Here is a 17,224-nt window from a genome sequence, read left to right on the forward strand (position 1 = left end):
TTCTGCCAAGCACCTTAGGAACCTGAGAAGACCATATGGGCTGTGAAAACGACAATATGCACATCAAGCGCTGTTTGTGTTTGCGGTGAAAAAACAAGTCAGTGCAGACTGACATCAATGTCAGCATGATAAAGGCTGAAGAAAAAAATGTAAGCTGTAAATTTATCCTAAGAGGCAGCAAACCAGCCAGGAGCAGGTAACTCCCATCCTTTCCTACTGCCCCTGCCCCATCATATCAGTAAGAGTGGAGTAACCCACTGCCAAAATGTAATCAACATGAAGAGCCTTGACTTTGCTTTCTCCTCATCCTTACCTAGGTACAACACAGATGAAAATCAGAGGCAGTGGGAACAGTCCCTGTGCAGACGCAGAAGCAGGCAGTTGACTTTCCAAGAGCTGACATGCTCTTTGTGTTAACCCTTGAAACACCTTCCACATTCCACCAGAGAAGCCTGACTTTCATAAATGCACAGGAAGCACCCACAAGACTGAGTGCCTTTTGCAGTTTCAAGGCCTGGTGATACTTAAATCCAACACCCACCCCACGCACCAAAAAAGTCTTCAGCTGGATTTATGGAACTAGACTGAATGGTAGACTGAGTCCTGCCTTTATCCTTACACGTTCATGGCTGACTCAAAGAAAAGCCACTAAGGATGTAGTGGCACTGCCAGGGTGCTCCCCAGGGTATTGGCACTGACCAATGGGAATCTTACTGACCACGCTTCAACTTCCGTCTCTTGAATCACCAGGAAAATGACCATACTCTATTAAATGGCATTAATTCTCCAGCTGAACCAAGTGCAAGTCAGACACGGGCTGCGCTACTATGAGCACCTTGTGCTTATCACTTAAATGAAAGCCAGTGTGTAAGCCCTGGGAAGACCAGCAGTGCTGCATTAGGGGCAAAGCAGGAGAAGCAGCTGACCTGAGCACAACCTGGAGGGCACAAAATGGGAACAAATGCACTGAGTCAAACTAGCTGCAGCTTACTTCCCTTCTGCTACTACTGGCAAAGTACTGGGAGAGTGGCACTGGAGATGGCTATTGGGAGCCAGAGGAGGACAGGGAAACGAGGGAGGAGGAGGACTGAAGAAGGCTCTGATGGTCTGTGGGTGGGAGAGGAGGACAGCAGGTTGCTCAGAGTGAACATCCAGAGGGAACACTGACATAGATAGTGATGGCCAAATATTGTCACATTGCTTCCATTTTTAAAGGCACTCAAAGAAGGTGAATGCCCTACATAGTATAAGGAAGTTTATCCAAAGCTAAAGGATAGTGTATGGATCCTACCATTGATATGCTGCCTTCATCTCCTTTTTCAGTGAAGAAGAGTGCCTGAAAGAAACTAACTCAGGAAACTAATTCAGGTCATTAGGCAAATTACTTCAAATACAATTATTAACACTATATGCTAGGTAAATCTTAACCGCTCTGTTACTTCAGATGGACAAAATCCAAGCCCAATCTCATAGCAAAGCTCGACAATAAACCAATTACTGCTGACTGTGAAACATATGCACATCTTGGAGGCCTTTGATCTTTAAAAATGGATGACAGAAGCTTCTTGCTACACACTTCATACTGAAATGATCTGGCTATGGTGCTGTGACTCTGAACACTGGCCCAGACAATTTGACTCAGAAAAAAAAGCTTTATTCCTTCGCACTGGTCACTGGTTTGAGCAGTGGAAACCACTATTTTGTTCTGTTTTCACCAACTCATGTGAGAAAGGAATTAGTGAATGCCTTCTCTAAACTGCATGCAGTTGTCACTACCAGTAGCTCCTACATGACAGTGTTTGAGTCTCCCAAAGGTCTTTCTAGCATCTGCAATGCACATATCAGCGGAAATCAAAACCAAACCAAATCCCCCCCAAGTCTTCTAAGACAAACAAGAGAAGAACGGGAAAGCATCCTAATATTCTTCCCAGTAGAACTCTACAGAGGCTTAATTTTTATCACTATCATGTAGACTATGTCTGCAAAAGAAAACAAAAAAAGAAAGGAAAAAGTTTCTCCAAGAATATGCATGAAATTTTCATAGCAGAGTAAGTCCTTGAGTCCTGCAAAGGACAAAGCTGTGATCAAGCTAAAGTAGTAGCACCACATTTTTCAGCCCTACAAGCTCTTAACATTTCACATCTATCAACACTTGTGTGTACTTCCGAAGGTAGAAATAATGAATTCTTACAGAAATGAGCATTCATACATACACCTAGTACATGTTTGACTCTTGACTGGAAGAAAAAAAGGTTTATACATTAAATTGGAAAGTCCTATAGCACAGAATATGGTTCCAGAATGAAAACAATAAAAGAAAATTTCATTCCAATTGTCGTAGTTTGTCCTTAGCTAAAAGTGAATCCATGTTTAATTTTAAAGATTTGTCAGTGGGACACACATATGTAGTAGTCTGAGCAAGAGACAGGAAAAGTGATCGGATTTTGTTACTTGTTCTGTTGTTGCTTTGTTTTCATGGTACTTAATTCATCTACAAATTTAACTATTTGTACAAAAGGTTTTGTTAAGCTTAATGACTTCATGTTTTTGAAGACAATCCTTATACAGTCAGTAATGCAGATCTTTGTTTTGATGATGGCAATGGTGTTGAAAACTAGCAAGATAGCCATTGCCCTTCCTGAAAAAGTACATAGCTTTTATGAACATTTCTAGAAACAACATATATAACTATAGTAATATGGCATTTCAGCACCAAAAAGGATTTGGGTTTTGGGAGAACAAAGAAAGGGCTCAACTCCCAGCAGGACAAACATGGTACCAGAATCCAGGGTAGGATACATATGGGATTGATTATACAACAGGACAAACATCTATAATCATTGATGTCAATGAAATACTATATACACAAATACACATAAGACATCTGCACACTGCGCCGCATACTATCTTTTTTCTAAATCTAGCAAGTTTCCTTGCTCCATCATGCACATACACTTTTCCAGGCTGGCTATTACAAGGACAGAAGTCATTTTCGCAAGGTAACTCTGCCAGCGAATCCCTCGGGATGGATGAAAAGCAGGAGCTCTCCAGGGCCTACTGTCTGGAGCCCTTTGATCTCAGCTGCACAGTCTCTGCTTGGCAGCAGGCAGGTACGGCACATGACGGCCCTGTGCCAGCCACACTGTGCATCCATGGCTCCTGGCAGAGAAAGCGTGTAATTCCTGGGAAGGAAAACCTCCTCAGGATGCCAGTGAGACAAAATGAAATTACTCCTGGCAGGATGCAGAACAGGGATTTTTCATGCACGGCAGATCTAGGTATCGGTTTGCAGAATGAGAGATTGAAAAACTGACAAGGCAAACACAACTGGTAGGAGTAGGAGGGACAGACAGACACAGAGAGATCTCCCCCCTTCTGAGCCAAAGATAAAGCTTTTGGCAAAAACACGATTAAGATTTAATTACTAGATAAGAACAATATTAGAATCCCCAAAGGAAAATCCTCTGTTGCTCACAGCAGGAATAAACCACCAAATTAATTTTTGTCAGCGCGTGCATAATCCAGGTCAAGGCAGAAGTAACATTTTACTTAAAAGTCCTTGTAGAGCACATCTTTGCCTTATCCTGGCAAGGATTAAATATCAATGAATATGCTCAGTTGTGGTATCACAAACCAATAGGTTTTCTGGTAAAATAAACACATGGAATAGGTTTTATTGAGCTGATTTCATAAACCAGACCAGGCAGCAAACTCAGAAGGGCTGCCAGTGAACCCAACTTTGCAGCTTCACTCTAAGATGGACAGGGAAACACACTGAATTCCAACTGGGAACATCTGGCTGCCATGATGAGCAAACTCTTCTCCCCACAGCCTCAACTTCTCCTCCAGAAAGATCTAAGTTAGTATGTTTTCACAGAAGACAAAACAACAGAGTAAGGCAAGTTTGCCAGCTGAACATCTTCTTGGATATCATCACCCAACAACCACTTCATGCTCTATAAGCCCTGGGGTGCAATCACTGAACTTGGGTGAAGTGGTTCCACGAGCTGACTTCAAGCTCTGCACTGCTTGAATCTTGAATACCGAGCTGAATGACTAGTCAGACATCTGCTATAACATGCTTGGTTGGCTTCCAAGAAGCAGATAGTTGAGCACAAACACAGCAGAATAAGCGGCAGGAAGACAATCCCATCTTCCTTTAAAACCATGGCACTTTTCTCAACCTCCACTCTTCTACTGTAAAACCAGAAATTATTGCCAGCTTACAGACTGATTTTGAGAAACATGGAGGCTTTCATACAATACTCATGACTAGTGGAAACTTTTGCTGCAGTGCAGTTAAAATATTATTATGAATATCAGCCAGCCTGTTGTCAATGCCAGTAAACTTTCTCAACATATGGGGTGGAGGGCTGGTTTTTAATGCCTTTCTTTCCCTTAGCAGGAGAAACTGAAGTCAGTATAGGAGTAGAAAGCTCATCACTTTGGTGAAAACCAATGTGTAAATCCAAAGAAACTAATATCTGGTTACGGGTTTGGAAATTGATTGCAGCAAATTTCCATTATTCACTTAGAGAAGAGAGTGCTTGGGAACTCTAGAAGTCTCGGAAATTAGAGATAGTCAAAGTAACTCCTCTGAAAAATTATTTCTTCAGTAACAGCACAGTAAATTTTGGTGATAATTTTGGCAGCAAATGTCTCATGAAGTCTTACACCATTATTTATTTCTTTTATTCACAAGCAAGCCTTCAGTCCTTCCCTGCATGCAAGTTTTTAGGGCAAGCCAGCTGGTAAAGAGAATCAAGGGAAATGAAGCATTCACTGAAAGTTTGGGAACTGAGTGTTTCTTGTTGGGCTCAGGAGAGGATCATGAAAAAACTGTAAGCAGGAACATGAAGTGTTCAAAGATCTCAGACTTTCATTAATGAGAACTTCCAGTCAGGACCCCACAACATGTCGAGGATGGAGTAACAAATAATAAGATAATAAGATAATAATAAGAAAGAAGATATGAAAGCTTCCTCCACCAAGATGCTCTCTTTAACTGATTGTAATGGCAGCTGGTTCAAACCAAAAACTTCCAACACACTTAAAAGGCAGACAAACTCAGTTGAGGGGCATGCGCCTTCCAAACTCAGGCAAGAGGGACACTGTTCCTGTGTTTCACCATCCCCATCATAAAAAACCTCTTAATTATATCTGAACTAAAGCTCCCCTCTCTTCGTTTAAAACCATTACCTCTTGTTCCATCACAACAGGCCCTACTAAACAGTTTGTCCCCATCTTCCCTATAAGCCCCTTTTAAATATTGAAGAGCCACAAGAAGGCCTCCCCGGAGCCTTCTTTCATCCCAGCTGAACAGCCTCAACTCTCTCAGCCTTTCCTCATAGAAGAGGTGTTCCATCCCTCTAACCATTTTCATTGCCTTGCTCTGGACCTCCTCTAACAGGTCCATATCTAACAGGTCTTGTGCTGGAAGCACCAGAGCTGGATGCAGCACTTCAGGTGGGGTCTCACCAGAGCAGAGTAGAGGGGCAGAATCACCTCCCTCGACCTGCTGGCCACACCGCTTTTGATGCAGCCCAAGGTACAACTGGCTTTCTGGGCTGTGAGTGCACATTGCTGGCTCGTGTTCAGCCTCTCATGCACCAGCATCCCCAAGTCCTTCTCCACAGGGCTGCTCTCAATCCCTTCATCGCTCAGCCTGTATTGGTACCAGGGTAATCATGGCAGTCAAATAAATGTGAGCAGCAAAGAATGGAGAAATTTTACAACACTCTGCACACAGATGTAAGCAGGAAGGGACAAAGAAACTTGGGACACCTCATAGTACAAATCTATAAATATTTCACCAGCTGATGCAAGTGAAGCTGCACAATTTTGGCTTGTTTAAGAGCAAAACTGGCTGCCACTGCTTCTAGCCTGGGAATACAAATCCACATCTGTTAGATCAGTTGATACAACTGGAAAATACAGACAATACCTGCTCCAGGTTCCAAGCCTCACCTTGCTCACATTAACCAGGACCAAGCCCAACATAGCTCCAAGAACTGGGCACATAGTCCTGCCAGCACTTGCAGAGGAGCCATGGGACCTGAGCAATCCTCACGGCCCACAGTCCTGTGTCTCAGATACCCCACTCCAGAGACAAAATAGCCATGCTAGACTGAGGGTAGCTGTCATGGTTTGAGATAGCCCCAACATCCAATTCCCTAGCTCCATCCCCCCTCCCACATCTCAACCTAATGCGAGATGGGTTTTTCCAGACAAAACACACCAGACTCAAAGTGGGGAAAAGGGAATATATTACAATGACTGTACAAATAAATACCATATCACATTATACATATGATCACAAACTATCTCTACCATGACATATGTATTTACAATGGATCAGATCTCTTCTCCCCTCCAAATAAAAGTCCAGGAGGGAAAGAAGGACAGATCCCTTTCAGTCCTTAAACAGCAGCATCTTCTGAGGCAGCAGGTTTCTTCTTCTCATGCATGCAGCAGCTGATAGCTGGCTTTCTGCCAGCACTCACGAGGGAGGTATCCAAGCCCTCTCTCGGCCCCATCGCCTCACAACCGAGGGGTCTTCCGTGGACTTCGTAACCCCAGACAAGGTCGTTTCACCACGTCATATCACGAAGACACAGGGGGTCTTCGTGACGGTCTGGTATCTCTTGCAGGGCCTCTGTGCCCTGTCTCTCAGGCTGCCACCGTGGCAGCAGTGCGAGGGGGGGGAGCCAAGGTCAACTCCCCCTGCATTCCTCTCGGAGCTCTCTAGCTCCTTTCTACAGTGCATGTCGCACTTCAAGGCTCTTTCAAGTAAGAGTCCATCATCTTCCTCCTTCCAGGAGGTCTCAAAGGAGTTTTGGGGATCTGGTATCAGTCTTACCCCCAAGAACTCTGTAGCTCTCAGCTGCTGGCTCTCCTTTCCTCGACTCTCCTTCCAGGAGTCTCCTCTGCAGTGCTGCATGTTGCTTCTGCTGCTTCTTCAGTTCAGGTCTTATCTCTGGCTCTCTGCCACTGTTTCTCTGGTCAGCGTCGGCTGCTGCTCTGTGCCCATGGAGAAAACATCTCCCGGCATACTACAGGCACCTAGCCCAGCTTTATGCTGTTCCAGGTCCCTGCAGCCCCCAGCCAGGGGCTGGGAGGGGGCCAGAGGCCCCAAGGGGCTCAGAGCCCCTTCCTCGTGGCTCTACAACATGGCCACCTCTCCTACAACCAAACTACAACTCTTCTTTTCCGGTCTGGTTGTGGTATGTTTACATTTCTGCAGGAGCGCCCATTGGGTAGAACTTCAAAACTTCCAGGGGTTTCCACCCCTTGGGGTCTACCACTTCTCTTAGCTTCTGGGGAGAACAAGGTTCAAACCACTACAGTAGCTCTGGACCAAAGCACCGTAGCCATTTCTGAGGACCAGGCTCAAAGGACGTGTGTTGGCACGCCCCTCCCCAGGACCACACCAGGTTGCTCAGCAGCAGCTTGTCTAGCTTAAGCCTGCTATCTGCACCCTGTGCATGCAAATATGCCCTTTGCAGCTGTGCAGCCCCTCTGGATGTTTCACTGACCTATATTGCCATGTGCACACATCACAGAGCAGCAATGGCGAGTGCAATTTCTTCTGCACATCTCAGCATTTTTCCACTGTGCCCACCAATCACCTTGTGCACTGCAGAAAGGACCACTTCCAGTACATCCTCAAGCCTCAGACGAAAACACAGACCTTTGGCTGACTATTTAGGCACCACCACAGCTCTGACACACTCACCAACGGGGTGCAAGAGATTGAGCAGTGCAGCTCGAATCACCAGAGGTACAACTATGTCTGAACAGCAGCAGGGCCAGTATGTCAGACGCAGCAGGAGCTCACTAAACAGGCCTATTAGCCAGAAAAATAGGGCACACTGCCAATTAAATTATTAACCTCCAGGCACATTTACACGCATTGGACATATTTGGCTTTTCCAGCTTTACTTCTTTTGCTCCACTCAGTGACCCATACATGTCACAGCACTATACATGGCTAGGAAAACATCTTTATATCATTTTGTAAGTGAAGAATAGCAGACACTAAGTCCTGCAGAAAATCATGACAGAAGTCAAGGGGAGAGCCAGAAGATACATCTCCTGACTCACCATACAATGTTCCATTCATCACATCACATTTCAGTGTAGGGACATTGCTGTGTCTGCAACATGTTGATTAATTTGTGCAAGCACAAACAAAGGTGGTAAGTATGCAAATTTAAAGTATGTGGGATTTTTACCTAACTGAACAGTCGCTTTGTTTTCAGTTCAACTTCTTACATGGATGAAGTTATATGCACCTTAAAGTCTTTGTCAGCCATGCTATAAAAAGTGCCAAGATCTTGCATTTTGAAATCGGTAAGTATAAAAACAAAAAAGAAGAATCATTCAATTTGCATGGAACTATTTATCTTTCCTCTCTGCTCTGAACTAAATGTATGCTTCCAATCAATGGCACTCTGAGCTCTGTTGCATGGGGTACATTGCCCTGAAGTCCTATCAAAATGCACAGCAGCAGCAGTAGGATCTGCAGCTGGCTAGATCCCAAAGGCATTGGATCCTCTGACTACATTTACAGTCACAAATTTTTGATGAATTAAAGCTGAAGGAGTGACATTCTTTCATTCCTCAGGTTCAAATAATTCATTTTTTAAGCATGTCAAAACTTCTAAAAATCACTTAAATCACAGTCATGGGTGCTTTTTCCTGAGTCTGAACAGGGAAAGTACTGACATAAGCATGCTGGGGGAAGCTCTGCAGCATAGGAAACTCCTAAGTATAGCTCCCACTGGTTTTCAATGGGAATTACGCCCTTCAGTCTCAAAAATGCTTTTGAACATTTACTCCACAATGCACATCTTTCTTTGTAAGCTCCATGCTGAGCAGCTCTGCCTTTTGGCAATGGGAAATGCCTGACTGCTCTCCTGATGCAACGCAAATAGAGAAGTGAAAGAAAGAGACAAAACTGACCTTACTTCAAATCACAGAGCAGGGTTGTCTATAATAATCAGTTCACAATAAGAATACCAAAGAGAGGTTTCCATAAGTTAATATATTTGACAGGGCATTTTGAGAGGCTCAGGGAAATAGAAACCACTTTTAAGTAGTCAGAACAAAAGCAGCAGGCAAAACCAGGTGGTAAAAAGCCTCTAACACTGTGGAGTTTCCCTCAGTAGTCTGTTTTGAGTCATATTTTAATTTCACACAGCTGTTAGGTGAACATCATCTTACTCGTATGCTCTAGCACCATCTAGCTTGCGCCTAAGGTAACTAACTAAGGTCCATTACTTTCTTCTTAAGTAGAGAAATCCTTAATTGTATAATTTCCTCTGAATGTCAGCATTTTGGTTATTTTAGTTACTTTGACATAATAATCCAAATGAAAATAAAAACAGTGAGAACAAAGCAGCCTCACTTGTTAAAGAGGCCCCTTTATGGAGCAATTCCCACAGCTGTATCTTTTTCCATCTGTTGGTTTCTCTGTTCCCTCTTTTCCGTGCTTGAATCCTACCAAAAATATGTTATGCGCATTAAACATTTCTGAAGTTTACATTTCAAATTTTGTTTGCTTAAATAAGGTTCCTTAGAGGAACTCATTAAGTAAAACAACAAAGAATGGGTCAAAATAATACACCACCAATTCTTATTCTAAAGGAAAAATCACCAAACAGTGTGGAAAACAGAGTTGCTGCTCCTCACAGTCAAGGCTAATGGTCAGTATTGGGAATGACCTTGCTCACGGGGGATTGAGGCGGCTCCTGGTGTCCCTCATGCCCACAGAAGCCATCTTGATGCACCCTCTGGCTCATAGCTCAGATGCAGGCAAAGCAAGTGAGAAAAAAATCTTCAGCAAACCACTCAGCAATGTGAGAACTCATGTTTAACCTGGATCACCCAGCAAAGTATACAACATGATTCCATTCAATACCTGAACTGACAAACTATCCTGCTCAGATTCCCTAAAGCAAAATCCATAGTTACAGAAACTGTGATAAGAACCTGTGGCAGATGTCAGAAGACCCCTCCTGAGGAGTCAAGAGGGCTGTTCCTCTTCCCCTAATCTTTGGCAGAAATGCCAGGAGAGCTTTTACAAGTTGTGAGGGCTTTCTAGTTATGCCACTGCAGGGCTCATCAGCATTACTTGTAGAGACCTCACCTACATTTTTGGGGTGAGCTTCCAGCTGGCTTGCCCACTTCTCCCTGAAAAGCACCACAGAGCTGAACACTCACATGGCACAGGTCTACACTGCAGCAGAGTGTAACAGAGGATGAAGCTTGCAAACCAACTGTGTGCAATGCCACTGGGGGAGGTCACACTGAACTAGTACTCATGTTGTCTCCATCCTGAACGAGAGCAGACAGGTCCGAAGGCCACGGTGTCTGCAATGCTGGCTCTGGCAGCCCTGGGGTACAGCCTAAGCTCCTCCACTGCAGAGGAGTTTGGCAAAAAGGAGCTGGGGCAGGCACTGATTTGGGGATTGTTCCCATTTTTTGCTGAGCTGAAGCTCTAGGGAGGAACTCAACTGGTTTGTTTTCCTGACAGCAGCTTCCTGACTAAATCAGCCAGTGACTTACAAAGTGGTGCTGCCAAAAGCACAGTAATGCAGGGAGCCTGGTCACAATCAGGTGTATCTAGGCAAAAAGCAAAACCTATCCTTCTGCCTAAGCTGCAGTATAGCTTTATGTGTTTATGGGAAAAGCCCTTAAGGCTGTCAGTCAGAAGCTTTCAACTTAATTTTGCATATATGATAAGTCTCCACGATTTGAGCTTTTTTTATACAAGGTGATGAAAAACACAGGAGCCAGGCTCAGCAGGGACAGTGCCCTTCAGAGCAATTTAGAGATCCTCAGCTCAGCACTAAGCCGGGGCAAACCATTTTCAAAAACCGCATTTTCCTGCCTGCAGGTTACAATATGCTCACAGAGGCAGAAAGCTCATTACTGGCCCTAATCTCAAGGCTGTCCTCCCTGACTTGGTGTCCGCTCGACATGCCCGTGCCACCGTTTCCTGCACAGGGGTCTGGGCCCCTCGGAGCGCTCCCACCGCCGGGAGCTCCCGGGGCGGGCAGCCAGAGCACGTGCGCGGTGACAGACCCCGCGTCCACCGGCGGCGTTTGGCAGCACGGCGGGATTTCACAGAGGACGCTCCATCTGTCACTGTGTTCTGCAGCAGAGCTTGACCCCGCTAGCACTAAGGAAGCCCCAGCAGATTAACATTTAATGATGCTTTCAGTTTCAGCCCTTGTAGTTTTTCAGCTCTCAGAGGGCAGACACGAAAAAGAAAAAAAAAATCATATATTATGTACAGCATATGGGTCTTCTTGCAACTGTGTCCTTTACTCTGTTTGACAGATTCAGATTTTTTTAATTCTTTCTGCATTGAAAAAAAAAAAATCTACATATATTTTACTCCAGAAACAGAACATCAATTGCCTCTTGTATACAAAGACCATTTTTGTTTTGATTTGTGTAATCATCATACCTAATTCAGTTTAAGTAAATAAACACAAGGGGATATGGGGTTTGGTAGTTGTCTGAACAGAAGCAAGGAAACTAAACCTTGCCAAGACAGATGGATTAAGCAAGATCCTTCATGTCACTCTTTGTTTGCCTTGAAAAACACATCTAACCACATAACTTAATGCAAAAACAAATCCTTAAGGGACAATAAAGTGAAGCAGAAACACAGAGTTTCCATTCTATTTGTTAAGCACTTCTATCCATCTTTTTTCATTTTCTGCTTGTGAAGCATTCAGTTTGTGCTCCATGCCGAGGAGCATATGTGGACAATGCACCTGGATGTCTACTGTATATTCCCAGAGGAACATCAGTGCTACCTGGAGCATCAGCTGACGTCAGTAAGATTATCTACAAGCACAGAAGACATTGAAGAAACAACATTATGGTATGAACGTTCATGAAATATATATATGGTGTCGTGGCTGAGCCTCTGATGATTTAGATTAGTATTTGTAAGAAATAGTGACCTGGAAGACAGATTTACATGAGAAAGTAAAGGGACAAAAGTGATGGCCCAGAAGGAGGGAGAAACACAAAACCCAGCAGAGAGATCCCAAGCTGTTGAACATTTCTGGAAGATAAGAATTTTAATTTTGGGATAATATTTACCAAAAGACAAGGCAATAGTCAGATCCTTAAAGCAAGTAGATCACAAAGTGGTAAGACAACTGCCAAGAGGATAATTTGTGCTGCTTCAGCAATGGTGCTGTTGGGGGAAGCTAGATGGGAATGCATGGGGGAAAGCATCAACTCAATACCGGTACTGGTCACTTCAGCAGCCAGAGCCCAGCTGCTATGTGCACAATATTAAGGAAAATACCTGAGATGGTAAAAGTCCAATGAAAGTAAGAGCTGTGCAGTCATGAGGGAAAAAACAAGGCAATTAACCTGCCCCACCCAGTAGCTTTTTGGACTTTGTTTTTTTAAGTAGTGCCCATGAGCCTTCAGCTGCCAGCCACACAATGCTCACTAGTACCCTACCAGCAATGAGGTTACCACGGCAAGCTGCTAGTACAGGTTACTTTGCCTGAAGAAATCAGAGCTTCAAAAACTATTATCATTGCCTAAAAAACTGACAAAAGTAAATTGGGAAGAGGGTAAGTCAGAACTTTTTTTTGCAGCCAAGATCCTCCAAAGTAAGAAAAAGAAATTGCTTTTTAAGGATCAAAATTGCAAAATCTTAAGGTTGCAGCAGATTCCAAACCAGCCTAGAAACTGAGAATCATGACTTTTGAGGAAAGGGTGTAAGACCCCAGCACTTGAACTACGAGCCCACCAAAGGGGTTCTACTTTAAAATATACAAGGCTCCAAAAATACGCCCACTGAATTTATTAGAAGAGCGTTCAGTTCTTCTAAAACCTTAAGAGAGATCACAAAAGAGAAGACGCTGCACACATTTTCTCAGGAGGTACTTTACTGATAAACTTTAGAAAATAAGGGAACTTGGCAAAAGTTTAAAGGGTAACATTCGACCAAAATAAAGCATTCCACAAAGCATTGACTTAGCACATGGTAACCCATACAACTTAGCATAATCCAACCCATCCAGTCTAAAGCTACCCAAAATATTAAGAAAGAAGATTAGGAGAAGAAGAGAAGAAAGAGAGAGAAAAAGAGGAAAAATTATAGCTACCACCCCTAGATTCTGCGTAGATCCAGCTACTGGAATCCAGGAAGGCGGCAGGGTTCAAACAGCATGGACACCACATGTTGCTGCTTTTACTTGCTTTGTCCCCCTGTGGCCATCTGCCCTCTTGCCCCTGGGCAGGACTTCTGGCTCACTGGCCACTCTGGAACTCTGGGGTGGGGTGAGGGGCAGTGCTCCCAGTGTGCCAGCCATTCTGGAGTTGGGTTAGGGAGAAAAGGGGGGGTGGTATGGGGGATACTCCCTCGGTTGCTTTTGATCGACAGCTGCCCTGGGGTTGCCCATGGAGGCTCCAACAGGCTGGGGTATGGGACAGGGCATTACCTCACCTTCATGAAATTCAACCTGTCTATTCCCCACACACACATACACACTTGAGTTGGTCTGACTCAGTAATTAATATAATACTTTAGTGTCTCACAAACGGCCCCCTATAAAGGCTTACAACACCCACAATAAGATAGAGAACAACTCCATTCACAGATAGTCAGAGCTTGTGCTCAACAGTTCAAGTCAGAGCAGACCTGGCTTATAGGAAACTTTCTTCATCTTGGTGTTGTACAAGGCCATGGGTTTAATGCTGCAGGTATTTCACATCTTCATGGCCATCTCTGTTCTACTGTGCTGTAGTTAATGCTTCATTTTGTTAACAAGAGAGAACTGAAAAAATACATGCTGAAGTGATTGCCTAATCATCACATCAAATTAATTTAAAATAAAATTCACTGTGATCAAATAGTTATTTACAAAAAAAGCAACACACAGAGCACATTACTTGTTTGGGGTGAATCTCACGCAGTCTGAACAGATAGCCTTTGTGCAAGGAAGGTTTACAGAGGAAGAAAGATCAAGGCTGTGTCCCAGCAGCCTTTGGACTAATTTTAGGAATCAGAGCATCCTTCCTGCTGCTCCATCACATTCCATTTGAGAATTATTCTTGTCCCGTTGCTGTGCATCCTGAGGAACCTCTGACGCCTGAGTCAGTGCTTCCCCTTGCAGAAATACCCTGACCCCCTCCATTCTCCTTCTACCATCAAGGTAAAGGCCATGAGAGTCCACACAAAGAGCTTGCATGCTCTATGCCTCCAAAACACAGGATTGACAACAAAAGTCCTCTGTCACCCCCATCCCCTAATGACATCTCTTAATCTAGGTTTTCAGTGAGGAAATGTGCCAGCCAAATGCATAATGCATTATTTGTAAGTCATTTAACCCAAAGAGCTTTGTTCCAAACTCATGTAAAGCTCTGCAGATATAACAAAGCACTCAGGACACAACTTATTTTAGGAATCAGCAATATGCTTTAAGCAGAAATCTCAACTTGTAAATACTGCGTTCTGGCCCAGCAGATTTCCCTCCTGATAGACCATGACCATTTCATAATTCTAAGGCAAAACCATGAAGATTAATAAAAAGCAGAAAAAGGATTTTAATCAACACAGCCAGCTGGCCTGTGTTTTGGATTATGTTGTGGAAGGCAAAGTGTAACATTGAAATCGAATGAAAAATGCAAAGCACTGATTACCCTGCAGACTATCTACCAGCTAAATTAACATTAAACTCAAATTTGCAAATCCCATGTTTGTATTACTGTGTTAGGCAATTGTGATATATTTAACATCAACTAGAAATTAAAACATCTGCTTTTAAAATAATGAGTTGTGTTTCAAATCCTGTTCATAAAAGTCATTTTCTGTCTGTTACTAAGAAGATGACCTATTTTAGATCTCATCCTTTAAAAGTAAAGTATCGTGATGAGTTCCTTTTCTGGAGGGAGTAAAGCAGGACACAGGACATCTGGAAAGCAGCTAGTGAGGGATGAGGAGAGGGAGCCTGCTCAAAGCCTGGGAGCAGGAAGATGAAGGCTTTTCCTATATAGGGGCATGCAGCCAAAGGATGGGAGTTATGGTCCACAGAGGAACAGCTCTGGGTGCCTGGAAGAAGGTGTCTCCTCCAAGACACAGACCCAGAGAGGTGTCGGAGGCTGCAGCCTGGCTGCTGCTCCTGGTCAGCAGATGTAGGCTGCTGCCAGCTGCTGTGGGGTGAAGGGAGAAGGAGGGAAACAAGCTGGCTGGATCCAGGCCAAGGAGCAACAAAAGGCTTGTGTGCCATTGCCACATCACCCTGCCCCGCCAGCCGCCCAGCCTGCAGAGCACCATAGCAACCAGGGTTAAAATTGGGTCAGGATTGCCAGTGCAAAACTTGTTAGGGTTTGCACTGAAAATGTTCATTCATGTGCTGTTTTGACAGAAAACATGCTATTTGGTGAAGCTGAAGAGGGGAGAGGAGACTGTGTTTATGTAGAAATCAGTGAGCGAAGTGCTGTGAGTGCATGAATTTTTCTTTTTTTAACCTACACTGTACCTGGACAAGATGCACTAGTACTAATTAAAGTGCCATAGCATGTCTTGAACCTTACTGAGGTTCCAGGCAGCACCCATAGTGCCCTGGGTGCATCAGCCAGGCTGCTGATACCTGCTACTGACCACCTGCTGGCACTCCCCAAGGCTTGACAGGAGAGGAAGCAAGTCAGTGGACAAATATATGTAATCTAGGACTGGGACATGCTTATGCCTTGGTCTTTCCTTAGAAAGCACTGTCCTTTCAGCTAAACAATTCTAAGAGCGGGGGTTATAGCCAGCAACTGCCGCTCTAGGTATTATGTGACGGTTTGCAGATGTTATTTCAGTCCATATTAGAAGAATTTAACAAATACTATGCATGCATAAGAGCAGGGGAGGGAGCATGGAATGTAACAGTGAAAACCGTTTCTTCCAATTACTTGATTACCACTGTCCAGAAAAAGAAATCATTCATGTTTTTTCTGAAGAAATATTTCTGTAGCCTAACAAGGATTTTGAGTTAATATGCCAAGATAAAAGCATTCAAACTGAAAAGCCAAATCTAGCTTATACTATATACTCCTCACTGGGCCAGCCCCCCTGCTCAATGGGACCCAGTGGCGTCGCCCACGCATTTTCAAAGCTGTTTGCCTCGACTTCTCTGTGAGGTCCCTGCTAGTAGCAATGTGCTCCAGGGGTTCAAGAAGGCCAATGGCATCCTGGCTCGTATCAGAAATAGTGTGGCCAACAGGACCAGGGAAGTGATTGTCCCTCTGGACTCGGCACTGGTGAGGCTGCACCTCGGGTCCTGTGTTCAGTTTTTGGGCCCCTCACCACAAGGAAGACATTGAGGTGCTGGAGCATGTCCAGAGAAGGGCAACAGAGCTGGGAAAGGGTCTGGAGCACAAGTCATATGAGGACTGGCTGAGGGAGCTGGGGGTGTTTAGCCTGGAGAAAGGAGGCTCAGGGGGGACCTTATCGCTCTTTACAAGTACCTGAAAGGAGGTTTTAGCCAGGTGGGGATCGTGCTCTTCTCCCAGACAACTAACAATAGGACAAGAGTTGTACCAGGGAAGGTTCAGGTTGGACACCAGGAAGAATTTCTTCATGGAAGAGATGGGTAAGCGTTGGAATGGGTGCCCAGGGAGGTGGTGGAGTCACCAACCCTGGAAGTGTCCAAGACAAGGTGGTGTTCAGTCAAAGGTTGGACTCTATGATCTCAGAGGTCTTTTCCAACCTAAACGATTCTGTGTTTCTGATTTTTCAAAAGTGCTGAGCACACTGTTTTACTAAAACAGGACCTGTTTGATTAGTCCCAAACATATATAATCCTGAAATATCTGAGTATCTCAGTGTGTCTAATACATTTACCCTTATAACATTGACCCATTTCCAGATCCTCTTCTCCTTCATGAAGTATAACAATTAGTGAAGTTTTATTAGTGAGCAATGGAGGCATGAAGGCTTCATCAGTGGCCCCAGGTCTACAGAGGACCGAGAGTGCATGCCAGCCACCTTGTGTCGCAGATGTTACCCAAAGCTCTGGATCTACAAATTAAGACTTCCCAAACATCCTGTTTCAAAAAGCACCATCTCCCCTAAGAAATCTGAGAGACATTCTTTTGTCTGGAATGAACTAAATCCTGGCTTTAAACAGAACATAAAATTTACAAGGTGATATGATCAGCCTCCCTGTTCTGCTTACTAATATTTTTTAAGGTG

This window comes from Pipra filicauda, unplaced genomic scaffold, assembly GCF_003945595.2.
Source record: "Pipra filicauda isolate LSUMZ 115617 unplaced genomic scaffold, ASM394559v2 scaffold93_size3172892_pilon, whole genome shotgun sequence".
Classification (NCBI taxonomy): domain Eukaryota; kingdom Metazoa; phylum Chordata; class Aves; order Passeriformes; family Pipridae; genus Pipra; species Pipra filicauda.